The 27,911-nt window shown below is 34.5% G+C and overlaps 2 protein-coding genes across 14 annotated transcripts in view; one reads left to right on the forward strand and one right to left on the reverse strand.

The window, feature by feature from the left end:
* The window catches only part of LOC143230911 (zinc finger homeobox protein 3-like), a 173,503-nt gene extending 149,370 nt beyond the window's left edge, over nucleotides 1–24,133 (reverse strand). The window contains exon 1 of one of the 5 annotated variants that reach the window (XR_013016682.1): nucleotides 23,952–24,128. The gene's annotated coding sequence lies outside the window, so the exon portion shown is untranslated. Of the gene's footprint in view, nucleotides 1–20,263; nucleotides 20,683–21,893; nucleotides 22,030–23,544; nucleotides 23,795–23,951 lie in introns of those variants that run through there. The other 4 variants (XM_076465209.1, XM_076465212.1, XM_076465213.1 and 1 more) reach the window with 4 other exon arrangements.
* The window catches only part of LOC143230912 (thiamine-triphosphatase-like), a 64,680-nt gene continuing 59,048 nt past the window's right edge, over nucleotides 22,280–27,911 (forward strand). For 4 of the 9 annotated variants that reach the window (XM_076465217.1, XM_076465216.1, XM_076465221.1 and 1 more), the window contains exons 1-2: nucleotides 24,172–24,311; nucleotides 27,270–27,384. The gene's annotated coding sequence lies outside the window, so the exon portion shown is untranslated. Of the gene's footprint in view, nucleotides 22,694–24,138; nucleotides 24,312–27,269; nucleotides 27,385–27,911 lie in introns of those variants that run through there. The other 5 variants (XR_013016685.1, XR_013016684.1, XR_013016686.1 and 2 more) reach the window with 3 other exon arrangements.

Genomic DNA, 27,911 nt, shown 5'->3' on the forward strand with positions numbered 1-27,911 from the left:
GTTCTGAGCTTCTTACCACCATGGTTCTGGGCTTCTTACCCCATCAGTTGCTCTTAAGCTTTCTCCTCTTATATGATGGTTCTGAGCTTCTTACCACCACCAGTTGCTCTTTAGCTTTCTCCTCTTATGTGATGGTTCTGAGCAGTTGCTCTTTAGCTTTTTCCTCTTATGTGATGGTTCTGAGCTTCTTACCACCACCAGTTGCTATTAAGCTTTCTCCTCTTATATGATGGTTCTGAGCTTCTTACCACAACAAGTTGCTCTTTAGCTTTCTCCTCTTATATGATGGTTCTGAGCTTCTTACCACCACCAGTTGCTCTTAAGCTTTCTCCTCTTATATGATGGTTCTGAGCTTCTTACCACAACAAGTTGCTCTTTAGCTTTTTCCTCTTATGTGATGGTTCTGAGCTTCTTATCCCCACCAGTTGCTCTTAAGCTTTCTCCTCTTATGTGATGGTTCTGAGCTTCTTACCACCACCAGTTGCTCTTTAGCTTTTTCCTCTTATGTGATGGTTCTGAGCTTCTTACCCCATCAGTTGCTCTTAGCTTTTCTCCTCTTATGTGATGGTTCTGAGCTTCTTACCCCCATCAGTTGCTCTTAAGCTTTCTCCTCTTATGTGATGGTTCTGAGCTTCTTACCACCACCAGTTGCTATTAAGCTTTCTCCTCTTATGTGATGGTTCTGAGCTTCTTACCCCCATCAGTTGCTCTTAAGCTTTCTCCTCTTATGTGATGGTTCTGAGCTTCTTACCACCACCAGTTGCTATTAAGCTTTCTCCTCTTATGTGATGGTTCTGAGCTTCTTACCCCCATCAGTTGCTCTTAAGCTTTCTCCTCTTATGTGATGGTTCTGAGCTTCTTACCACAACAAGTTGCTCTTTAGCTTTTTCCTCTTATGTGATGGTTCTGAGCTTCTTACCCCCATCAGTTGCTCTTAAGCTTTCTCCTCTTATGCGATTTGTTTTGTACGAATCTAGACAATTTTTTCTTAACTTAAAAAAACTTTCCAACATTTTATGAAAATTTATTTTCCAGGTATACCAAAATTGACATTCTTAATGCTACCATATACAGATTACACTCAGAACAGAACTGGTAAATATTTATGTATCATATTTATGCTTTACTTTGTGATAAAAATGCAAAATTCAACGTAAATTAAGTTTTTCATATTTCGTGCAAACTTCATTCCTGCAGGGCTTATTCAGACAGGCTCTCAGCTTCACACCTGCCGTGACTCCGAGATACTGATCATTAAGATCCCCTCAGGCTGAAGGCCTTAAAACTGACATTCTCACCTGTACTTTTGTATCGTCCGACAGTACACAAATCGCCCTGTCTCTCAGCGCTTGTTTTAATTCAGGCCGAAGGCAGCCGCGTCTACACTGAACTAGTTTACAAACGTCGGTTTCTTTTACACATGCTCACAGAATTATAAACGACGTAACAATCAGAATATTGAGAATAAGCAGACACTGTTACCAAAGTTGAAATTTTAACACCATTCACTATATATATTAATAAAAAATAACGCACCAGTTTCAAATACTAACTTTCATTTGGTTTATTATAGTATGACACGAAAGAAGTTATGTCACCATGTGTAAGCCTTGAGCTTTAACCTTCCTTATATACGAATGTCACATTGACACTTTTATTAATTATAATACCAAAAAAAATTATTGTGTCCAGTATGTTGAAACCCTTTGGGTGAATATTATGTATTTATTCGATTGAATTTCTCAATTCCTTTAAAACATGTGTTATTTAACGCAAAGATAAACAATAGACTGTCTACACAGTATCCATCACAGGAATTGAATGCAAAATTTCGGTGTTATAAATCTTCAAATTTGAGTAATTCTGTTAATACACAAAATAGTATTGGTATTTGCGGAGTAACTGTGGGACATTCCACAGTTTTGCCCCCCAGTGGCACAGCAGCATATCTGCGGACTTACAACGCTAAAAACTGGGTCTTGATACCAGTAGTGGGCATAGAGAGCACAGATAGCCTATTGTGTAGCTTTGTGATTAATTCAAAACAACAACAACAATCCAAATTTTTTAGTTATTTTCAAAATGAATGAATCTTCATGTTCTTGTCTTTTCTAAACAAGTGTATTTTTATTACTACTTCAGAAGATAATTATTTCGACTTAATCCTAGTTTGAATACAGGAATTTTAAAAGTGAATTTGTTGTACACGATGTAACGATCAAAAGAGACATTTTTTCGTGGATAAATAATGCACATACCCAAACCGCCGTAATTTAAAATTTAGTTCACGAGGACCGGCATGGCCAAGCGTGTTAAGGCGTGCGGCTCGTAATCTGAGGGTCGCGGGTTCGCATCCCTGTCGCGTCAAACATGCTCGCCCTCCCAGCCGTGGGAGCGTTATAAAGTTACTATTCGTTGGTAAAAGAGAAGCCCAAGAGGGGAAGGCAACCAATCATTACCACCCACCGCCAGCTCTTGGGCTACTCTTTTATCAACGAATAGTTGGATTGACCGTCACATTATAAAGCCCACACGGTTGAAATGGCGAGGATGTTTTGTGTAACAGGGATTCGAATCCACGACCTTCATATTACCAGTCGAATGCCTTAACAACCTGGTCATGACGGGTCGAGTGGTTTGTTGAAAAACAAAACGAGGAAACTGTGCCTGAAAATGGAAGGTGTTTAGAGTTTGCCACAAATCACATAACGTGAAGTTATGAAGATCCCTAAAATAGTAACCTGATCAAAACACATGAAAAAATAAGGAAATCAAAAAGAAAGCAAAGAGTGAGTAATAAAAGGAAATTCTGTAGTAACTGAATTCGATGAAAAGAGCCTTAGGAAAGGCAAAAGTAGAAGGACCAAACAGATCAACTTATCCCATCATTATATGGCCGACAGATATTCAAGTTCTGATATTATGTTAATAAAGATATTTAACAATGGCTATCACCAGGATGACAAAAAATCTAGGAGGCCTTTTTCTACAGATAACCAATGGGCATCATATATGGAAAACAAGCGGCCTCAAAATATAAATACATTGAAATCTAGCATACATTGATTGATAATCTCGTGTAAAGTACTTTAAAAACAACAATAAGAACTATTTTCTTATATATTTTGAAGATTAATTAATACCTACAATAAAACCCTTTAAAAGTTGTTTGTGTGTGTGTGTGTGTGTGTGTGGCATGATTTCTACGTAATTACAAACTAACAACTACTTTGAAATGCGTTTTTTTTTCTTGATAATATACTTGTGAAGCTGTAATATATGCTTACAAAGTTCGAATGACTGCAGTTATACAAACTGAACTTTGTGGAGTTTGCTGTAACTGACATAAATGGTCAGTGAATACCAATATTTGTTACAAAATATATTCTTCAAATAGATAAAAGATAATATTTAACTACTTTTCATGTCTGTATTTTACAGCAATGATAGTAGTAATACAAAACAAACAAAATACAGTTTATAAACTATTACATGGAAACATATTATCAAACGTAAACATAATTTGTGTAAAAGTTGTTCGAAAACTATCCTTCCTATCATTATGCCTTTTGATCTGTTAATGCAATAATAATTAGCTGTATATAGGACTGACTACAAAGTTATAAAGTCCACAACACGTAAAAAAAATTAGTAAGGGGGAGCACCGGTTTTACAGTACTGGTGACTGCTTATAGGCCTGTAATTCGAACCGAGTCTTAACGAATAAGTATTTCATGGAAACTAACACCACCATTGTTGCAACAACAAGTTATATAAACAAAGAGTAGTATGTTATCAAACGTATATTATGCACGATTTGACAAATTTAATACATATCAAATAGTAATTATTATCCCGCCACTTTTCTTCTTGAATTTAAAACAAGCCTGGCTCTATAATACTGCTGATGTATAATTACGTATATCAAATATCTGGACCTTTCCTACTTAGATTGGTTATATCTAGCTCTTCTCTTCTTCCACGGATAGGCTTTTACTTCCAATTCTGAAAATGACACTAAATATTCGACTTTCGAAACATGGTGTGTAAACCTCATATGAAAGAACGCTTAGCGCCACCCCGTGAACAAAATGTATAACATGACGGAGATAATTAAAGTACTTAATTTTAATTTTCCTTGGGTAAAAACAAAATCGTTTAAAGTTATTTCTAAGTATAAGATATAATGTGAATTCTCAAATATTAAGTGTAAATAATATGTCACTTATATTTTAAAAAATAATATTGTTTATACACGATTTGTTATTGAAGGAAATTATTTGAAAAAAATAAATTTCGATGAAGCTCCACTCATTTACATGTAATGAGTATCATGAATGTATGATTCTCTGAAAAACTTTGAAACAAAACAAACACGTCTGTTGTTTAGAAATGATACAGTGAGTAGTACGGGATAGGGTTGGTTCCAATAGCTCGAGTATGTCTCCACATTTGTGGGGGAATGGTTTGAACTTTAGAATTTCTGTAGGGGTCTCTTTCGGAGGTGGGGTTGTTCTAATTACGCCATTGGTTGTCTCTGTGACAAACCTCTAAATTTTGGTGACGACGAGTCGTGTTAGAATTCGTACTACATCACAAAATATTTTCCGCACTTTAAGTGGTGGGTGGGTGTGTTATGAAAGTGACAGTCAATTCACTAGTGTGAACAGTGAGTGGTAGAGTGCTTCCTTATATCTAACCAGTAGTTCAAAATTATATAAAGCGATAGATAATAATTTTACTTGTTCCTTGTTAGCCTGTGTTCCACGATGTAACAGAAAATATAAAAATCGTTGTTGTTCTAATTCTAAAATTATTAATAATAATATTTAGAAAACGAATACTAATTTACAAGTGAAATAAACACGTCTTAAATACTTTCCTTAAAGCAGGGTAGGTATGAAAATCACTAGCAGTGTACACAAGTAACACACAGAGATTGCGTAAATGCACAAAACAAGTATTATGACTAACATACGATGGGTAGAAATTCCGTAGTTTACAAAACAATCTCTAGATTCCTTTTAAACTTGTGAATAAATAAATAGAATGTATGTGTCATATTCACCAGGATAAATTTTATGTGATCGCTAAAAGAGGTATTTTTGTAGTATTGAATGTAGATGACGGCTGCGGGCATCAATTTATGGCATCAACGATCTGTCGCTTCAGCCAGCAGTACGAGTACCGATGGAACCGAAATCCTGGTCTTCATCACTCTAGCAAACGTGTAAGCTTTTGATGCTTGACTGCTAATACGTTATCTTTTAATTCTATATATAAGCCAGTTTCATTTAATTTGACAATAAATTTTCAATTTGTAATCACATTTTCTGTATACTTCCCGAAGCAAATTCGTACCTTCGGTAAACCAGATCTACACTACACTTGACATTACTTATCCCAATTTCCAACGCAATCTTTAGTAATAAACTTTCAACTGCGCTTGGTAATATATTATTCACAATTTCCTGGCAGCTCGATTGCGCAAGTTCCAACAATTTCAGGTACGTTTCAGTAAACTATTATGTATAATATTGTTTTTACAATCCTTTATACCAGTTTTAATAATCAGACCTACATAAGCTTCAGTAAGACGTTCTCAACCACATATAACACTAAGTACTATTCTGATTGTTCCTCTGTAAGCTTCAATAAATAGTTCTCCACCACATATAACACTAAGTACTATTCTGATTGTTCCTGTGTAAGCTTCAATAAATAGTTCTCCACCACATATAACACTAAGTACTATTCTGATTGTTCTTCTATGTAAGCTTCAATAAAGTTCTCCACCACATATAACACTAAGTACCATTCTGATTGTTCTTCTGTGTAAGCTTCAATAAATAGTTCTCCACCACATATAACACTAAGTACCATTCTGATTGTTCTTCTGTGTAAGCTTCAATAAATAGTTCTCCACCACATATACCACTACGTACTATTCAGATTGTTCCTTTGTGTAAACTTCAGTAAGTAATTCTCCACCACATATAACACTACCTTAAGCAATCGCTGGCTACACTTTCAACAGTTCCTGATATATCTTTTTTTTTTTTTAATATCCTGAACATAAAATTAGTTTTGTTATTTTAAATTTACTATCTATTTAGTTGCATTTTTCACATTTATTTAAAGGAAAGCCTAACTCTTCTATTTGATATTTAAAAGAAAATTAACCACCGCGAATCTACAATTCATAAACTATGAAGAATAATAAAACAGACTGAAAACGTCATCAGTTGAACTTGTCAGAAACGTATGTTTGAAGCTTCAGTTGGGCTGGTTGCTTACTCTTTACGACTTTTTCTTTTTAAATCTCATAAGTACTGCGTATGAACTGTTAATGTACAATTAGCCTAAAGAAAAATTAGAGGCCCGGCATGGCCAAGCGTGTTAAGGCGTGCGACTCGTAATCTGAGGGTCGCGAGTTCGCATCCCCATCGCACCAAACATGCTCGCCCTCCCAGTCGTGGGGGCGATATAATGTGACGGTCAATCCCACTATTCGTTGTTAAAAGAGTAGCCCAAGAGTCGGCGGTGGGTGGTGATGACTAGCTGTCTTCCCTCTGGTCTTAAACTACTAAATTACGGACGACTAGCACAGATAGCCCTCGAGTAGCTTTGTGCAAAATTCAAAAACAAACAAAGCAAAGGAAAATCTATAGCATTATTTTACTGAAAAAATATACATGCAACAGCAGTAACAGAACTAGCTTTTTTACGATTTCATAAGCAATCTTAAGGATCTCTAGAAGGAAAGGATAAAGCTTTACTAATTCCCAGTGGACCCTCTTCCCCACGTGGTCCACATAACATTACCAAGAGGACAACTTTTCCTTTGTTGATATTATCGTCTGATGTCAATGGTTCGGTTTGGTTTGAATTTCGCGCAAAGCTATACGAGGGCTATCTGTGCTAACTATCCCTAATTTAGCAGTGTAAGACTAGAGGGAAAGCGGCTAGTCATCACTACACACCGCCAACTCTTGGGCTACTCTTTTACCAACGAATAGTGGGATTGACCGTCACTTTATAACGCCCTCACAGCTGATAGGGCGAGCATGTTTGGCGCGATGGCAATGTAAGTGAACGAACAAGATATCAGCATGTTTGTAATATTAAGGATATTTAACGTTTGTCTGAAAGTAACTAATGATGTTAAATGTTGGAAGCTCTCTACTGTTTACAGACTTATGCATAAATATGTACGCTTAGAAATATTTTCAAACATTTAGGATGAAATCATATAATTATTATTAAATCCAATACAATAAGAAATTTGTTTTGTTATCGCCGTTATAGTAAAAAGAAAACCCCAAGCGAAAAAGGGGTTTTCAAGGAGCATTTGGTATAGGATTTACGTTATGTTCAAGGTTTATTCCTGATTATTAAAAGAAGCCATGAAACACGGCTTAATATTTTAGTTGTGTGAAAATACAATGAATGTAACTTTTCGATCACATACTTTCAGACACATACTCTCTGATAATATATCAACCATTGACCAGTAGGTGGAATGGTATAGAATCTACTAGAAGATATACGAAAAAAGTCTTTAAACCTGACACCGCAAATCTTACATACAATCGCTGACATTGATCATTTATTTTAATACGTGATTATGATAAAAATTCGATATTATGTATTCTAAGCATATTAAAGGGTATTTTGTGGCTACGTATAATCCCACAGAATATTGATTCGTTGATACGAAAATGGTGTTTTATTGTGAACTTTCAGCTGTCGCGTCAGTTTTTTGTGTTGTTTTTTTTAAATTTAGTTTAGCAGCCTATGTACGTCAGCTACTTGATGAATGTCGTACTCGAACAGTGCCATTAAGTCAGAGCTTATAAGCGATTTTATAAGATGTCCCGGGGAGGGTGGCGGCCACCGTACAAAACTGGGTGTGGTCGAGACAGATGGAGGATATCGTTAACTCTTTTCATAATATTAAACCATCCATGAATACTTCTTGCACATTAAATCCATTTACCAAAGTAGGGCTTGCACGTGCTCTTCAGTCATTGTCTCGCTGTTCCCGCCAAATTAAGGCTCATCTACAGTGGACGAACATTGTAGCTCACACTCGGCTCGTTTGCAAGGGCTGACTTAATTGTTTGAACGCCCGAGATTATTTCTAACTTCCTCTTTCTTCAACCAGTTAACTCCATTAAACCCTTCGCTCATCAGTGTAAAAAGCATTTCATTTGCATCGTTTCGCCACGTGCGAAGCAGGACGTTCGTTAAGGGCAAAATGATGTTATTAACAATGTCCTTCGTGGCCTAGAGTACATGTAATATGAACGTATTAAAGCCCTTGACGTGTGTACAAGATAACAAGGGTTGAAGGCAAGCCGTAATTAATTTGAACCGATACAGTGACGACATCGACTACCGGCTCTAGGTTTAAAAGTCACTTGTACAGCTGCAAATGTGTCTCTCGCTTCCCTTGTTTTTTCTTCTTTTTCTTAGCTTTGCGTATAAGCTTGGCATGAACAAAACAACTCAGATTAGAACATATGATCCAAGATTTTTTTTTTTTTTTTCATTAGCGAGAAAGGAAATACGTGGAAATCGAACTTGTGTTTAAGCAGAGAATGTTCCCAGAAAATGCCAATTATATATCGTTGATTTATAACGTTAATTTTATCATTATGCTTTCTGGTAATCAGGAAATGTTTGTGTTCAACCAATTATGAAACCTACTTATATGTATTCTTTTAGAATATTTTGATAAATAATTTTAAATTTACATTTTTTTTTTCTAATGGGAAAGACAGCTTGATCTTTAAATTATTTACCATTGCAGTTTACTGATACCTTTATACACTGATTATATGTTACCATCAGGCACACGCTAATAAAAAAAAAAAAAAGGGAAAAATAACATCCAAAATGTCAATCAATAACTAACGAATTTGTTCGTCTGATGAGAATAACCTGAGAAAGGACTACAAGTGGTTATGCAATTTAACCATCGAATGAGAAGTGTCACTGTCGTATATTAAAAACGTAAAATAAGAGAAATGTGACCACATCTTGTGATGAAAAACTCTGTGTACACATTAATATTATCACAAACTATATTTTGGTTTGTTTTAATCCCAGCTAAAGTATATCATTCCATATAATGTTCCAAAGAGTTTCCCTGCTCCTCGTTCCCTGATGGACTAGCGGTAAATTTACGATCTTATAACGCTAGAATCCAGGGTTCGATCTCTGCGATGGACAGAATCCAAATAGTCTATTATGTAGCTTTGTACTACGATAAAACACCAAGACCATCGCAAGACACAGTGTCTGAGATTCGTGCTTGTATATCTTCATCACGAACGTAGGTTTAACGAAAAAAAAGATGATGTTGTTTTACAGACTAAGTCGTAGAACGAACATAATATCCACCTCATCACAATCCACGAGGTGAACCCCAGTACAAATGTGCTTAATCACGTACATATTGAGGTTTAAATATATCGGTTGAATAAATACAGGAACACATGAAGTGTTTTGTTTGTTCGGAATTTCGCGCAAAGTTGCACGAGGGCTTTCTGCGTTAGCCGTCCCTAATTTAGTAGTGAAAGACTGGAGGAAAGGCAGTTAGTCATCACCACCCACCGTCAACTCTTGGGATCCTCTTTTACCAACGAACAGAGAGATTGACTGCACATTATAACGCCCCCATGGCTGAAATGGCGAGCATGTTTTGGTGCAACGAGGAATCGAACCCGCAACCCTGAGATTACGAGTCGAACGCCTTAACCCACCTGGCCATGCCGGACCATACGCGAAGTAGCAATCACCAAACCTTTTGTTCCAACTTGGTGAAAAGACATTTAAATAACGTAAAAGAACAAACAGGTTATTTCCTTTTTTATTATTATTATTTTATAAATCTTATCAAACCCAAAAATCGTTTTCTTGTCTTTAACTAAATAAAAACGTTCAAAGAAGATAACACATATGATTTTACAATGAAAATAAGTTTTAAACATTGTTTGCTTTCTATTAATATGATGAATGTTAAAGTAAGTAAGACATTTGGTGTTTGAAAGTGAACATAAAAAGTAAAAAGGGAAAAGAAAAAAATAATTACCACCTCGAAGCGTTTTATGGTAAGCCTAAAAACTTGATTCTTCTCAAAATCGTATACATTTTTCCAAGTTTCCAATAAATCTCCAAACTTATCATTAGAAAATAAATTAATTAACTTTATTAAACGATGGAAAATATTCTTACCTGCTCCATTATTTATTTATTATATTATAATACATCGAAAACTGAATAATTATTCCACGGCAGTTACCTTAATATTTTATTGTTGTTTTCTCAGTAAAAAGTTACACAATGGGTCCATCTGCACTCTATCTACAACGGAGAATCAAACCCCGAGTTTTAGCATTTCAAGTAACTTATCTCTAGTATACCGGATGATCTTCCTTCCTTACCTATTAATTATAAATTACCATACAATGATATCACACGCAAACTAGACGTGCTCAGTCATCCAGAAACAACTAATTAAAGTGAAATTCCAATGACAGAAAATAATCGTTTATATTTAATACATCGAACGCTTTACAGGCCATGTTTAACGGATTAATACTGAAAACTTTGAACTTCTTTGTAAAATCACATTTGTTATAATTAACTTGTTTTGTTTCTTTCATTTTTATCAACTATATATTGTTGAACATGATTGGTATGTAGTTTTTCATAATCCAATATACAAAAGATAAACCCAGCTAGGTTTATTGCCCATTAAGGAATTTTGTGATATAGCTCACAGATTTTTAATAATCCTAATATCACTGTCAGTGCTATACTAAATTTTACTACGTTACACTTTGTGCTACACTTACTCTAGACCATTAACTGTTTAAAAGTGTCAAGGCGTTTCGGCGAACTTCCATTTACCTACTTAACCTACAAAAGATGCCAGAAGAAGCTGACCGAAACGTCGTGAAATATGACATTCCAGGCAAATGGCGCGCGAAAAGACGTTTTGCAGCCTAAAGCTTTAGACCCTGAAACTCGTCTGTTAACAAACAGCTCAGAGCACCAAAGGCTAGAAAATCGAAAACACCACGCCGCCCATGAACCTGTCGTGTCTTGTATACTTGCCCTTTTCGTGTCATCAAACTAGTTCGTCTAACTAATTTGTTATATTTATCCTTCCTTGGCTGTTTCTTGGGTTTTAGTTTTGCTATTTTTTTCCACATTCCTCCACCAGCTTCCTTTAGAAGTACTTATAGAAGAGTAACAAGAAATAAAAAAATCAGTGCGCGATATAGGACGGCCAAATGATACATGAAGAAAAGTTCGTCGTTAAGACAACAACAATTACTTGGAGGAGAGAAATTAAATAAGACATTCCCATAAAAAGGAAATTATCTAATTATTTCTTGGAAGCATGTTATGGATTGTTGGAATCCCAATTGTGAAAATACAACAGACAAAATGAATATATATATACATTCATTTTGTCAATGCAAAACTTTTCTCCCAAAAGACATTAACCTTAATAATTCGTCACATTTAAATTATCAAGCAGTCTTATTGAATACACGATTATAGAAATTGCTCGAATAAACATTTTAAAACAACCAAAGAAATCAATAAAGTTTTCCTAATGGCTATTTCATGTTCATTCAGTAGAAATTTTTCATCAACTAGTTAGAGCGCAAGATTTCTCTCAAGATTCTCACAATTAAGTGCAGATTGTTTTATCAACTAGTTAATGCACGTGCTTTGCATCTCAACTTATTGCACAGGTTGTGATACTAATCAGTTAATGCACCGCTTTTGTCTCTTGAAATTGTTGCACAGATTGTGATAACATTGCATGAAGATTTTGCCTGAACTACACGTCATGTGTTTTCTTTTTCTTTAAAAACATGCATAGACTTTCCTCAGAAAAGCAACAGAAATCAGACTGAGAAAAGTGAAAAATAAAATCTAAAAATCAATTTTTGGAGGGAAGTGTTCTCGATGGCCAATAGGGTTTTTTTGGTTTTTTTTTAATTAACATTCAGTAAGTTTCCTTAATATATCTTCTTCAGATTGTTTGGATATATGAAATATCCAGCTACTGCTGTTTTAATGGTATAAAAGTTTAGCTTTTAGTGAAAGCCTATATAAATGCGTGTTTTATTATTACCGAGCTCAATCAATGTTTTTACACACAAAAATTAAATTTTCTTAAGCACGCTGACCGACCATCTCAATAACTAGGGTGACCAGCCAGCTTGTCTTGTTTGGCACTTTCGTTACTTTTTGCCGCACACGAAAGACATATTCTTCTAATTGCGAATAAAGAGGACCTTCACGTGTTTTATATATCATCTCAACACCCTGGCAATTTTATACTTATTAAAGTACATTTATTACACGCCTCTGTGGCGGGTGCGCTTGTTTTGAAGACGTATACCACCCCATTTTTGTTTTAATGGCGTTGCTGTTACCAAGAGGAACTTTACGAAACTGTACGCGATTTCGAGACCAGGATGAACCTGTATAGAAACGTGTATACACTTTTACGTGACCAAACTAAACTAAGATATGATTAGGTATAGATACCAATACTAACTTTATCGAATTTCCTTAATTTCTCCAAGAAGGTTTTTTAGACTGTGGTCTCTCTAAAAAGTGATCGTTTCGTCAATCTAATAATTTTAAAACTTTCAGTTCTTATCCAGTTTTCCTTTTCATGCAGCGAAAATGTTTTCTGAAATTCCTATTTTTATATATTTATGGGTAAATCAGTTTTTTATGTACAAATGAGGCAGAGAAACTTGCACAGTTGAGTTCTGCCTGTATTATGTGAGATAAACGTGCGTTCATCAGCATTCCTTTAACTCATATAATTAATTTATACAAAAAGCGACACTTTTACCATATATCAAACATGAAACGGCATGTACAACAACAGAAGAGTGGAACAAATATACACACACACAATCTTCAACCTAATCACAAGCTTTCTGTTGCAATCTTTCAAGGCTGAATTTTTACTAGCATATACAACCATGAACTTTTCCGGTTTATCATCTACAGCGCGATGTTTATGTCGTCACGCATTAAAAGTTTTTCACTAGACGAAACACTTAGTAAAGTGAAAGAAATAAATACATAAAATAGTGAAATGACTGACCCAACTGAATCCAAAAATAACACACATGAAACGTATTTGTTCATCACAGAACCCGCAAAATGAAAAAGAAAAAAAAAAAACGTAGAAGGGAGAGAAGCAATGAAAATTAATAGATTATTTATTTGTAGATATTTTTGAAACACTAGGTAGAATTCGAACTAAGGTCATCCAAGTAGTAGTACACTATTTACAAAATTAATTGGATCAACGTGTTTAAAAAAAAAAAAAAAAAACTTGAAAAAGGTTTGTCGTAGTCTTGGTGGTCGAAAAATGCATGGCCAATCATCACGACTTTCTTAACTTGTAACCAAAACTCATTACCATAAGACGAGGCCTGGCATGGTCGCGTGGTTAAGGCGTTCGACTCACAACGTGAGGGTTGCCGGTCAAATCCCCTTTCAGCCGTACGAGGTTATAATGTTTGTTCGTAAAAGAGCAGCCCAAGAGTTGGCGGTAGGTGCTGATGCCTAACTATTTTCCTTCTAGCCTTACACTTCTAAATTAGGGTCTGCTAGCGCAAATAGCCTGCATGTAGCTTTGCGCAAAATTCAAAAACAAACCACACACACTGCATCAACAAATTTGACATCCCAGCATGCAACACGTATGACCATTTGATGGTTCTTTAATTCATCGAAAAACCATTATTAGTCGTTTGAATTACTTTGATCTAAACTAATAGTTTCTCTTACATCTCAATGCATTAGTAAAAATGAAGTTTAGTTTTGTTTCCTATAAGATAATCTATTCTTCATGTACGTTACCATGTTGATATGTGTCCTTTCCTTTTTCCTTTTTTTTCTCACAGATAAAATACTAGTGAAAGTAAACGTTTACCGTAAGTTCGGCCTTTGCTTGCTAGGAAGAGAAACAACAACAAAGTCACAAATGATCATAAAACTATCGTGCAACAAGTATTTCAGTTAGTAACAAAAATGCCACTAAAGTTGTTATTGAATTTCTTTTCTTTTAGTCACAATTTATGTCACCCGATCTGTTATGACTCATCTACCTTCAAAAGAGGTAGGGCACGTGTGGCTCTATCTACCGGTAAATAATAAAACTATTAAATTGTTGTTTTCTTTTCCTATAAAGTTTTGGCTGTTTCTGTAAAATAGGTACATAAGTAAACAGCGTAATTGGAGCGAACATAAAAGTCTTATAGGGATTGTTGTACGAGAAAATTAGATTTATATATAGGTAATTCAACTGCCGCACATTAAACTTCCCAACGATTCTTGGGTCTTGTCAATTCTCTTTTATGAAATATCATTATGGATAAATATATTTTTTGAAATTATCTTGTTTTGTATTTAATAAATATAAATGTTTCACAAATTGTATTCAACTTTAACAACTGCTAGTTGATATAACAATTAAACTATACATATTTCTACAGAAACAAAAGACAAGCTTGTTTATTTCACCTGAACGACACCTTAGGTTCACAGTTAGGTAAAGACCTCTATGATTCTGGCACAACCACCTATAATATTAAACTGGGAAAATAGAGAGAGACGACCACGTCAAGTAACCACCCTTAACTGAATAGTGGGCCCGGTATGGCCAGGTGGTTAAGACATTCGACTCGTAATCTGAGGTTCGCGGGTTCGAATGCCTGTCATACCAAACATGCTCGCCCTTTCAGCCGTAAGGACGTTATAACTTGACGGTCAATTCCATTATTCGTTGGTGGTGGGTGGCGATGACTAGCTACCTTCCCTTTAGTCTTTCACTCCTAAATTAGGGATGGCTAGCGTGGATAGCCCTCGTGTAGCTTTGCGCGAAATTCAAAACAAACCAAACCAAACTAAATAGTGAGTTTTACTGTCCCACTCATAACGCAACTGCGGTTGAAAGTGCGAAACGCGTTTGGTAGCACTATGTCTCGAACCCGAATATTTCAGATTTTCAGTCAGGTACGCTAATCACCAGGTCACGATTGAGACCACTAGAAAAAAAAGATGTTAACAAAAGCACAGGCACGTGGACAATACATAATGTATACTTTTAAATATAAAAGTTTGCCCAAGAATTTTTGTTGTTGTTCTCAAGCGCAAAATTACACAGTAGGCTATCTGTAACTATGCTCATCGAGGATATGGAGCTTTGATTTGAAGCGTTACAAACCCTCAAGCCGATTGCTGTGACGCAAGGAGGCTTTCTCCAAGATATATATATAATACAATAATATTAACAAAAATTTAAAATTAAATTATTAAAGTTTGTAATTTACCCCAGGATATATTTTACAGAATACAATAATATTTGATTTTTGCTTTACAGAGAATTCTGCATTATGAATTGTATTGCAATTTTCCACATAATGCTTTGCTATGTTTTACAAATTAATTCCACTTTTATAACTTTGAACGATCTTAACAATATCGCATCAGTGGTAGTACTTAACTATCTAATTAAAGTGTAATTTATTGACTCTGAAATACTGTGGCAATTACTTGTTTCTTAAATTTACAAGTTCTCTCCCAACCAGCGCCCGTGGCCTGTGGCTCAACATTAAGTTTGTCGGAGTACAACGCTAACAAAATGGGTTTCAATATCAGAGGTGGTCAGAGCACAGATAGCCCATGGTGCAAGTTGTAGTTTTAAAGTTACTCGCTGGGTAAGCTGTAAGTTTACCGACTTACAACGTTAAAACTCAGAACTTGATTCTCCGCAGAGGAAACGGCGCAGATAACCAGTTGTGTGGCTTTGGACTTAAAAAACAAAGGGAGATTTTGTGGTCTTACAATGCTAAACTTCCAGGTTCGATTCCCCACCGTAGACAGAGTGCATATAGCCGATTTGGTGGCTTTGCGCTAAATAAAACAGGAACAAATCTCCATCCCCATATATGGTTAGCGGGTAATTACCATTACAGTTCAACACAGATAGTATGCTTCCTATCTAAGCATTTAGTTATAAGGAGTAAGGTTTGTTTGTTTTGAATTTCGCGGAAAGCTACACGAGGGCTATCTGCGCTAGCCGTCCATAATTTAGCAGTGTAAGTCTAGAAAAAAAGGCAGCTAGTCAACATCACCCACCGCCAACTTTTGAGATACTCTTTTACCAACGATTAGTGGAATTAACCATCACTTTATAACGCTCCTACGGCTGAAAAGGCGAGTATGTTTGGTGTGACGGGGATTCGAACCCGAGACCTTCAGATTACGAGTCGAGTGCCTTAACCACCTGGCTACAGGACTAAGATTTTGTTGAAAACAAATAACGGAAGAATGATAAAAATCAAACCTTCCTCAACTTAAGAATGACAACCTACTGTATATTACTGTTGAAGGCAGTTCGTGAAACTGTCATATACATGTGTTAGCCTACTAGAACTTTATCTCTTAAACTGTTGTTGGGATATTATTAAAACATACAAAAATTACAAACCAATAAATAAAAAACCATAATGGAAAAATATATTTAACAATTTCGTTGAGTGTCGTGTATAACTTCCTTTATGTCATATATTAATAATATTACATGGCGAGTGAAATGTAGTTTCGTGAAATTGAATATATATATATAAAGCCAGGTCATTCATGTTAGCAGGAAAGTGCTTAAAGAATCAATTGAGACGAGAGACTAGGATACTGTGTTTCAACCTGTGAGACGATAAATTCGGATTTATAGCTTATTTACTTTTCTTAAAATGTAAGCGCGCGAAATAAAGAACTGAAGTCAACAGCTTGTGTTACACTTTTCATTTTTTTTTCTTGACCAGCGTTAGGGGCTAATTTTACGAGACTAAATTTGACCAGTCACGGCCATACATTCTCGACAAAATTTGTCAAGTTCGAAATGCCCTGTTTGGTATTTCTACTCATTGCTTCGCTATTACCAACCTAACACTAGATGTAACTATACGCTTAGGATACATTATAAACACAATTATCGTAAATTATCTTATAACACTTGCACACATTATACAAGCGCAGACAGCCCTCGTGCAGCTTTGCTCGAAATCCAAAAACAAACACATACAAGTTGTCCAAATAACTGACCAAAATAAAGTTGGCAGACAACTAAGCCTACAGAGGAAACCATCCTATTTGTTTTGATGTGATTCTTCTCAAGATTCGAAAATAAACCACCATCCATACTCTTACATAAAATAATATCCATATAAAAACGTTCATTAGTGTATTTCACTTCCAAGCCAAGTTTCCAATACTTGAACCTTTTTCTTTTGTCGTGTGTACTAAAACATAAGTGAATTACAGGTTACAAATGCGCTGAGTTACAGAAAGAACACACCTCTACCCAAAAGTATTACTCATGATCTTTCATTTCTTATCAACTAGTTCGACAGATGGATAAGCACGAACGTGAATAAGCAACATTTATGCAAAAAAATATTGCAACAGTGATTTGTTTTTCCTGTATCTCTTATTTAACGTCTTTAATTTTATAAGTCTAATACATTAATAAGTACACAATTGAATTTTATCAGTGAAATATATAAAGATAATATAAATGCAAAAATATGTGATTAACATTCACTCTTCACGTCCTGAAATAGATGTCAAGGTGAAAACTGAATATTGCACGTTTCGACAAAAATATAAAAATCCAACATATAAAAGCTATATTTCACTTTAATTTCCTAAATGGCAACCTGTTGTAAGAAAGCAACAGATGTTTAGGTGAAATATATCTATATATTCAAATACAGCAGAGCATATATTTCACCTAAACATCTGTTGCTTAGAGCAAGTATTTCATAAAGTAACCTTAATTTTTAATGGCCAAGATCACGAGATACAACGCTTGACAAATCGTTCCTAGTAACTTGCTGCTATATATATATATTTAATTGCTCTAAATGAAAACCATTTTCAAAATTCTAAGACCGACCATGACACGAAAGTTCAACGACTTTCCTGACGATGTTGATCTTCAACCCAATTTCACTAAAACCTAATGTAAACGAATAATGCCGAACTCGTTACGAACAACCAATCAAATAGTTCGCGACACACACTTTGACAGACACTAATTAAATATTCACCAAGTTTTTTGCTCCAATAACTATTACGTTCGTCATTACTATTATTACGTAAGTTAAATAAGAACATTAAACAAATTTCATACGTTTCCAGCGTCATTACGATCTAAACCAGTCTATTTATAATTTCGAAATAGCTCAAACTTTGCCTGGTGTTAAATGAGGGAAGAAGAAACAGAAGCGTGCAGTAGCTTTCACAAGTCCATATTTACACATATCTATAAATAGGACGAGTTTTATTTCACGTCTGCTATCCCGCTGTGTTCGCCGTAACGCACTTCACGAAGACTCTTCCTTGCTTACAACGATTACTTGCAGGAAACCGTATATTTTACACTGGTTATATATTGCTCATTGCAACTGGGAAACTGCTCCAGCAATTACAGTAGATCCAATCTGAGTGTGCAGAGCCATATTGTTATACGGTTATGTGATTCTTAACTCGTGCGTGGTTGTTGTTTTTCTCGAGTATATTTTGTTTTTAAGATTTGGTTCCAAATTTTATCCATGTCATTATTCGAACTTTTTCTTTAGCTCTTCCTGAAAGACTTCTCAGAATTTCTCGGTCTTCCTCCCTTTTAGTGGTGTCTCCGCTTCCTAAACGCTTTCTTGTATAAGCTCTGACGTTATATCATGGCTCTTTAACACGGTAGAGGTGACAGCAATCGTTTACAGTCAAACCCAGCTATTCGTCCTGCCATAACGTGTAATGTATTTAACCGCCTCGCTATCTCGTCTTGTCTCTAGGGGCAATTCAAGATCCGTTCACCATCAACAGCCCGAAGTTAAACCTCAGTTTGAGTCATACATAAAGGTTTGGCCGCCCAACTTACAAGGACTCCCACTCAGGTTCGCGCATTCTGCACGTGCGTCGGCCAGAAATGAATTCCAGTAAACCAGCAGCAGAAAACGGTATAGATTTAAACAAACTTGGCCAGTTGTTCTGAACCACAAGATTCAGCTCAAACACTTACCTTCACCGAAATATTCACCCTGCTTCCAATTTCGCAATCATGAAATTTATGACGTTTGTTTATTTTTAAGTTACGATAACACCTAATATTTATATTAATTTTAGGGAATCGAAAATACGCAAAATCAAAGTGAAAAATATTTATCGAAATAAATACAATTAGTATTTTGAATCTGTTAAATTAATACACATATGAAACACAAGCAAAATGAGAAAAACATAAGCAGTTCAATAAACCATATAAGGATAATTCACGTCACTTTAGTTATAAATATATATTGTTAATATAATATGTTAGACACGCATCCAAGATGGTTATATTCAATGAATACGGTGTACATATATTGTTTTTCTTTGCCGGAATGCTTTACCCTTCTTTAATTACACATGTTTGTAAACATTCTTTTATTTATCATTACTGTGAAAAACCGAAACAAGAATCATAAGTATCTTTGTTTAACAATTCTCATCCATGTGTAAAAAGAGTTGCGTTAGGCGCCACTAGAATAGTTTTAAATACAGACAAGCCGTTAAACTGAAAATCTCTGATCGTCACTCAAAAAACGTTTCATTGTAGCCGATCATTTTCGTTCACATTTTGGAATTCAAACTATGCTCATGAACAATTTGTACTACATGAATTTCATATAAAAATAATAAAAACCTCATAAGTCTTTGATACTCTTGACTCACAGTATGTATGTATATCATAGGTAGTGATTATATTTGTCAGTAAACAAGTTATGTAAATAAGAGTCCTTAAAAATAAAAGTTTTAAACTTATGTAAATCTATACACATTAAGTTACGGGTTCTACTAAGTACTATACATAGTTTATATACGAGTGAAAGAAAACCTTAATGTACAAAGACGTGTTAAATGTACGTAATTAACTATTTAACTACAAGCACATGCATGTATTTATATAATATTATCAGAATGCATGAGGGAAATAAAAAGAATAAACCAGCGCTTTTATTTTTTGACAACGTTATCATAACAATATTCAATGGCTCAAATTACACAAACGATCAAACATACCATGTGAGTATATGAAAATAGTTATCATGATTATGAATTATACTTAATTACAATGAATTCTGAATATATATATATTTACCTTTCTTTCACAAAGTTAACTTTTACGCTTCAACCGCAGATCAGTGAATCGCCCTACTTATGACCCACCTATTCCATAAATTCATGTAGTCTAATAGTTTGTAGCCTGGCAATCAACCTCCATGTCCGTTCGAGAGCTGAAGGATTGCTCGTCGCACGGTTTCAGGAAAGAATAAAACGACTGAACGTCATCTCAATGTTGCCATGGTTCCTGATCTCATTATGATATTCAAATTGTTCGATAAAAAAAAATCCTATTTTAGTGAAAATACTATTGCGCGCTCAGACTCGGATTGGCTGACGAGGCAGAGGCTCTTATAGAGTCTATAGTAAGTCATTAACATTAAACTTTCTGACGCGCTCCTTTCCGAATCTCTCTAGAAGGAGATCTTCCATTTTATTGGAGAAGACGGCCCTCGCATATGAAGCTGTCTGTCAATCTAAAACTCAAGTAAAATGCAAATACGGCCGAGAGTGTCGCTCTTGTCTAAGGTGTGTTATCCTGCGATGTCCGCGCACCAAACAACTTGTAACCCAACCAATGAATTTCTCCCCGGATAGAGAGGCTTCAACCCGCCCATACGGCCGAGTCCTGGGAGAAACAAATACCCAAGATGTGTCACTTAACAGTGATCAAAGAAGGCGGGTGAAGAAAATGCTGATATTAAAAGAAAAAGAAACTAGACATTTTACCTGTATACACGTAAGTATGTACACTTCCAGTTAAGAATTCTGTACTTAAGGACGGATCTTTCAATAAACACATTCAAATAATTACCTCATCGACATAAATAACTAATTCTGCCACCTTAAGGTACTTAATCAGTATTTCAGTGATGTCGAGAAACCCACTTGTTGAGAAATTTATATGCAAAAACGGCTCGTTTGGGTTGAGAAAAACCCAAACGAGCCGTTTTTGCATATAAATTAATTAGTATTTATTAGAATTTATGTGAAATGAATAAAACAAATACCATTACAGTGAGTTGAATCACAAACAAACTTGTAATGTGTCCTCAGTTAACATAAGGCTTACAGCGGCTTTTGAAGACATTCCCAAATATTCACAGAATTTAACTTATGGTAATTGTTAATACTGTTCGACGTAAACAGTCTAAAACATACTGATATTGAAATTACACAGAAACATGTTCGTAAGATTACTAAATGCTAAGCACATTAAAAAATGTATGCACAATTATATATTTTAAACAATGAAAATATATGCCAAACATCATACTACGTATGAACTGCAAATGTATTGTAAAGGTTTACGTTTTAATTTTCATTGTCTTGAAACTTCTTGTTATTTGTTAAAATCCAAGAACGAACTGTTTTACTGAAGACACAGTGTTTATATAGAGATTAAATCATAAAATATCATATGAGTTTGAGACTACACCATTACAGTGTACAATTATATATCAGAAGCTTTGTAATAAAAACGTTTGATGCGGAAATGTAAGGTTACTTCAGATTTGTATGTATCTCTTTAGGGTTATCAAGCTATACGTTTATAGATAAATACATGTGTGTATGATATATCAACACTACCAAGCTGACTGAAAAGCACTTGAAATATATCGAGCAAGAAGCGGTCACTGAAGTAAGAAGTTTCAGTTAATACTTACGTTATCCAGCCAATAGCCTTGGACCAACGCAGTGATGGGAATTGAAAGACCACAACTACATTACACCCAGTGGTCAGTAACGGCAAACCAACAAGAAAAACGCGCTTGACGTCGATTTTTGCTGGAAACCTACATACTCACACCCCAGTTCGCCACTTGCCTTGTGAGCTACTACAAGGCTGTACGCTGGGAAACTTACGATCGCACGTCTTCGGTAAGCAGTCGACACGTTTGCGGCGTACATTACGGTGCCCTTCGTACGTTCAACCGAGTTGATAACATTCTTATCAAGACATTATGATGTTCGAAATTGGTTTGATTAAAACAGCAGTATTCTAAGCTTTGCTGGTGAAAACAGGATACGATGAAACAAACCCCCACATGAGGCAGAGGTTTTTAGTCTGGCTTATGGTGGAGATCTAACAGCGTGGGGAACTTTTTCATCAACATTTCCTCCGTCACGTTCACGTGTGAGTAAATGCGAGTCTATCAGAAGGAAAAATAAACACGGCTGTCTTGAATGGGCCTGAGGGAAAGGGGGTGCTTGGCCACGTACAGCCAGGAATCACGTTTCATAGTCCTTTAGTTCATACACTTAACCAAACAAACCCGACGACGGAATGAAGAATTTTGCACCTCGGAGACGCCGCAAAGAACTTTCGGCAATATAAACGGGAAGAAGCCAGGCAAATCGCTGCTTTGTGTGGATTACCCGATTTAAGTAATGTGATATGTGTGTGTGTGTGTGTGAAAACTAGTTCAGTGTAACTAGCTGATAAACCAATGGAGACAACTAATAGGTAAGATGAAAAAAATCAGTTTTTGTACTTGTAAACAGCAAAGAATCGTCTTATACTACACTATCTGTATTTCGTTCATATATTGTATATCGATTCAGCAATCTTTAAGTATTATTTACAAGATTTAATTTCGGTCAAAAAGAACATACATATTTCAAAATTCTTTACAAATTTCAAAGCATACATTGGTGATGTTCACTTCGATGTTCACAGTAAAATCATTGCTTCGACTACTTTTTGGAGCTTACGTATATAATACTAATCCGTTCTTATATATATTATGTATCAGATATCTTATCGTTTTGCTCTTTTAACTAGTTTTATAGATATACAGTTATTACGACAATACTGAAGTTGTTTGTTGTTAAGCACAAAACTACACAATGGGCTATTTGTGGTGTGTCCATTCACCACGAGTATCGAAACCCGATTTTCATTGTCATAAACCCTCATACATAAGCTGAGCCACTAAAATCATGTGTAAAAGAAATCTTAGATTGCACATTTATTAAAAACTTGTAAATACACTAAAAAGTATTTTCTTAGGCGTCCATAGAAATTCAAAATTAGTGAGACACGAAATACTAAAGTTATTTTTATGTTACCTAACTCTGTTCTGAATAAAATATATATTAACGTTGTTACTCTCAAAATCGTCACACGGACTGCCGTTCACGTGTCTTGTGATACTGCTAGCAATCGGAAATTTATATAGAGAGCGCGTCTCAACTCTCTCAAAAGCTGTTGGAGGTTAGTGTCACGTCACGATTCGAATACTTTCAGGGTTCCCAGCCAGCTATATTTTAATGTTACTTCTATTCTAGTCTTATCTTAATTTCTTTTCTACTCACGTTTCAAATCAGAAAATGTCGTCACATATCGTCAAGAAACTTGAAGTTTCTTCATCCCATGAACTAGTAACATCCGCAAGCTAAGTCCCAATTCAAGGTGTGAACAACAGCTAAAAAATGCGTCTGTTAGTGTAGCGTGCCCACCACTGCGCGATGAAAATGATCGCAGCACATAGTATGGCACAAGAAGATATAGTCTGCCAAAAAAATCGATATTTTTTATACTGGAGATATAATGGGTGGTATGTGAGGTTGAACAGTAAAAAACTGAGGTTCATTTGCTCGCTCGCTAAAACAAAATAAAATAAAAATCCTTGATTGATATAAAAATGGCGACTTTTCAACACCTTTAGTAATTAAGAAAGGAGGAAAACTAAAAATGGCTGTAGGCTGCGAGTCACACTAACCTTTCTTCCTTATGAGCACAGCTTTCCCCAGGAGTTCGTTTGTTGAACTGCAGATACATATCTTTTAAGTTGCATGTCTTTACGTGATTCTTTGTCATTCATTTTGTTGCCCATTATCACCGGGGTACGAGAAGTACTTCATCGGTATGGAACAACCGCCAAAAAGCTCCAGTGTATATGTAGTTCAGTCTACGTGTTTTATTGTGGTTGTAATTAATTATAAAAAATTAATTGGAATGTAGTGCGCATGTACGAGACAAAGGTTATTGCAAATGAACTATGGGAAATCTAAAATGGCGACTTAGTGTGGTACACTTTAACGAGTGAGAAGACTAAAGTGTGTTTGAGGAAGTGTCTTATGTAAGTTTAAATAATTACGTGAAATATTGCAGTTTCTATTATGTCATTCTATTATCAATGAAAGCTAGTAAAATGTAATTTTATTTCTAGTACGTTAAAGACTCATTAAGCCACATAGAGAGATAGTTTTGAAAAGTTGACCGACGTCTGTACTTAGGTTGATAGAGGCAGCCCTTGACTGTTACGTTCAACTTGTTTAGTTAAGTCGCGTTGTTGTTAAGCCTAACCACAAAGTAATGCTAAATTTAACCAAATATTGAGACAGAACGTTAAAACTAAACTTGGCTGAGGTTAGGCTGTAGTTATAACATATGAAGTACTTGTGTTAATAAAAATTACTGTAAACTGTAAAATTAATTTACATATATACATTTTATAGAAAACATTTTGTATCACAAGTTTTAATTATATATAGTATTTCTATTAGCACTGCAAGTAGACTGAATTTAGTACCGTAATAATGTTATTACATGTAGACGTAAACACGTGATTAAAGTATAGTATAGGTAAATGAGGCCAAGAGTCGGTTTAAATAAGAACAGTGAAGCGTATGGTTTTATTACTTTTATCAACATGACGTGACTTTTGGATAACCGAGTACAAAATGCGAGTGCACAGAAAATGTTTCTGCTATAAGCAACATGGAAGTTTCATCTTCACACTACATTAGAAAAATATTTAGCATTAACTTCTTGATAACCTATTTTTTGATTAAAAACGAATTCCAAACACAAAATGTCAAGCTCTATAGTACATGAAGAAAATTCTTTGGTATTTCCTTTTAAAGATAATAGAAAATTTGGTATAGAAAAGTATTCTAGTCAGATATTAAATCAAAATATTTAGAAATTTTCACATTGACTTGCACTTCAGTGTTATTTTTGTTATATTTTATATAAATGTAATTGTATATACAATTTTATAGATATATATAATATTAACATGATTCTGCAATAGAGAATAGAAGAATACATTATAGTTAGAAGTTTCATGAATCTATTCATATAAAAAATAATAGTAAAAATGTTGAAAAATGTTAGTATTATAAGATATTAGTGTTGAGTTTACAAATAAAGTACATAAGCATAGCTACTTATAATTATTTTGCTTTCATTTAAGTAAATAAGGTTTCTTCAGTAAAATTATTATGTAGCAATTACTGAATTAAAAACTCGTTACTGTTGTAGCTATAGGAAACACAGTAGTATAAATTGATTAGTAGAAATGGGTTATTCAAATTATATTATTATAGTCAAATGGGTTATTTAAAATTAACAGTACAATTCACTTTCTAGATTTTTGCTCTTAGCATTTACTTAATAAATTAAAATTAAAGATTACATTTCAGCATTTTCTCATGACTTGAAATTTGCAATTAGGATATATGCTCCTTAAAAAATTACTAAACTTGTAAGTTTTTTTCTTTGAAACACCAGTTTATTTTTGCTATGCAGTTTTGTAATATGCCATTTCAAACATAAATACCTATTTTGAAGATGTGTGTGAGCCACTTTATACTATATTTTTGTAAGTCCTTGAATAGCAGGCAGATGAAAGAACATTGGAAATTGGTTAATATTACTCCTCTTTGTTTCTTTTATCATTGGTGAGAAAAGTTTTTGAAAGTCTTTAAAATGATGTTTTGCATGTTCATTTAACAAATTTATTATTTTGTTTCATATCTTGGTTTTACTAGGGTGAAAATTTGCTTTACTAAAATCTTTTTTTACATTCTCTGAAGAGGTTACTGCTTACTTAGAAGAGGGTAAGGGTTTAGATTTGTTGTATCTGGATTTTCAGAAAGCACATGACAAGATGCCACATATAAAGCTTGTTAAAGATTGATTTCTTCAGGTATGGGAGATAAATTGGATCATTGGTTAGAAAATAACTGGATGGAAGGAAGCAGAGAGTTAGTTGGACTCTGTTAATGTCTTAAGTGCAGTTCCTCAGAGCTCATTGGTAGAACCATTTCTCTATTTGTATTTACAAAAATGACAAAGACAGTGGAATGGTCAGTGAATTATTTAAATTTGCTGGTGATAATAAGGTTTGGGGGTTTTAGCAGTTGGCTTTTAGTTATAATAAATGCAAGGAAATGTATGTGGGAATCATGATTTGAATTATGAGTATAATTTAGATGGGAATTATCTTAACAGTTTTTGCATGTAAAAGGTTTTGGTGTAATAGTTGACCAGTTTGTTAAGTCATCCAAGAAATGTACTGTTACTAGTGCCAGGCAAATTTGATTTTAGATTATGTCTATAGAAATATTGGATACAAGTTTGCAGATGTTATAATTTCATTGTACAGGTCAGTGGTTAGGCCAGATTTGGAGTGTTGTGTTCAGTCTTGGGCTACTTAAGGAAAGACACTGTATTGTTAGGAAGAGTTCTATCAGTATGATACCTGGAATGGAAAGGTTGTGCTATGAGGACAAACTAATATTGTTTTTCTTGAGAAAAGAAGAATTAGAAGATATCTGGTTTTAGGTGTATAAATCTATTAAGAGCACTGATAGTGTTGATGTTTTGTTTTTGTACTTAATCGATAGAATAATACAACTAATGGGCACAAGTATTTAGTTGTGGTATGTTAGAAGTCATTTTCAGCTTAGACAGTTCTGGTTTGCTAACCAAGTAGTTGGTCTTTGGAATGAATTACGATGTTTTGTACCATATATATTTGAATAATTTTTGACATTACTATATTATGAATCTAAGTTTTTTATAAATGATACTTTATTTTCAATGGCAGAAAAAGTCTTCACTTTGTGAATTTTTGTAGAAACATGATAAAGAGAAGAAAATGGCAGCCTTAATAATCTGTTGCCATCAAGAATTGACAATTTATTGGTTTGTTATGCTATCCCATTTCTTGATTAGAGCATTCTTTGGGTTTGAAGTGAAATGGAAACAGACTGAAAAATTTATATTGATTATTATTTAATCTTTTCAGAAACTCCCGTTTATTTGACTGAAGTTTTAATGGGTATAGACTAGAGAGAAAAAAATCAAGTACCCAAGTTTAGGATGTGAAATGTATGTTCTTTGGAAATCTGTTAAAATAAAAGGTATGGATGCAAAACAGTAAACTATATCTTCAAAACAAAAATATAGAATATTATAATCGAGTATTTCTATAATGTTTTTAAAGAAACACATAAAATAACCCAACGAAAAAGGCTCAGGTGCTAAATCTTTCATGTTTTTGTGTATTAATTTTTTGTAAATTGAATGATTAAGATGAAAAGATTGTTTCATTTAAATATTTGATTCTTAGGTCTTTACACTTTCTAGATATATTTCTAGATCTTGGTTCCTTTATACACAAATCTGATAATAGATTTCTTGATGAATTACAATTTTTTTGTGAAACTTGGAACTGTCAGGATTATATTATCTTTGTGATTTCAAATTGTTTAAACACTTTTTCATTACTTTCTATCGTTTTCTTCAAAATAATTAAACTTGTGTATTGTCAGTGGGTAATGTCTGTCACTAATGCTGTTGAAACAGTTTTATTTTCAACCTCATTTCACCTTTTAAAACTGCTTGATTCTTTCTCCACCTCAAACTTTTAACCACCATTAAGATTCTA

This window comes from Tachypleus tridentatus, chromosome 10 (genome assembly GCF_004210375.1).
Source record: "Tachypleus tridentatus isolate NWPU-2018 chromosome 10, ASM421037v1, whole genome shotgun sequence".
In the NCBI taxonomy this organism is placed as follows: Eukaryota; Metazoa; Arthropoda; class Merostomata; order Xiphosura; family Limulidae; genus Tachypleus; species Tachypleus tridentatus.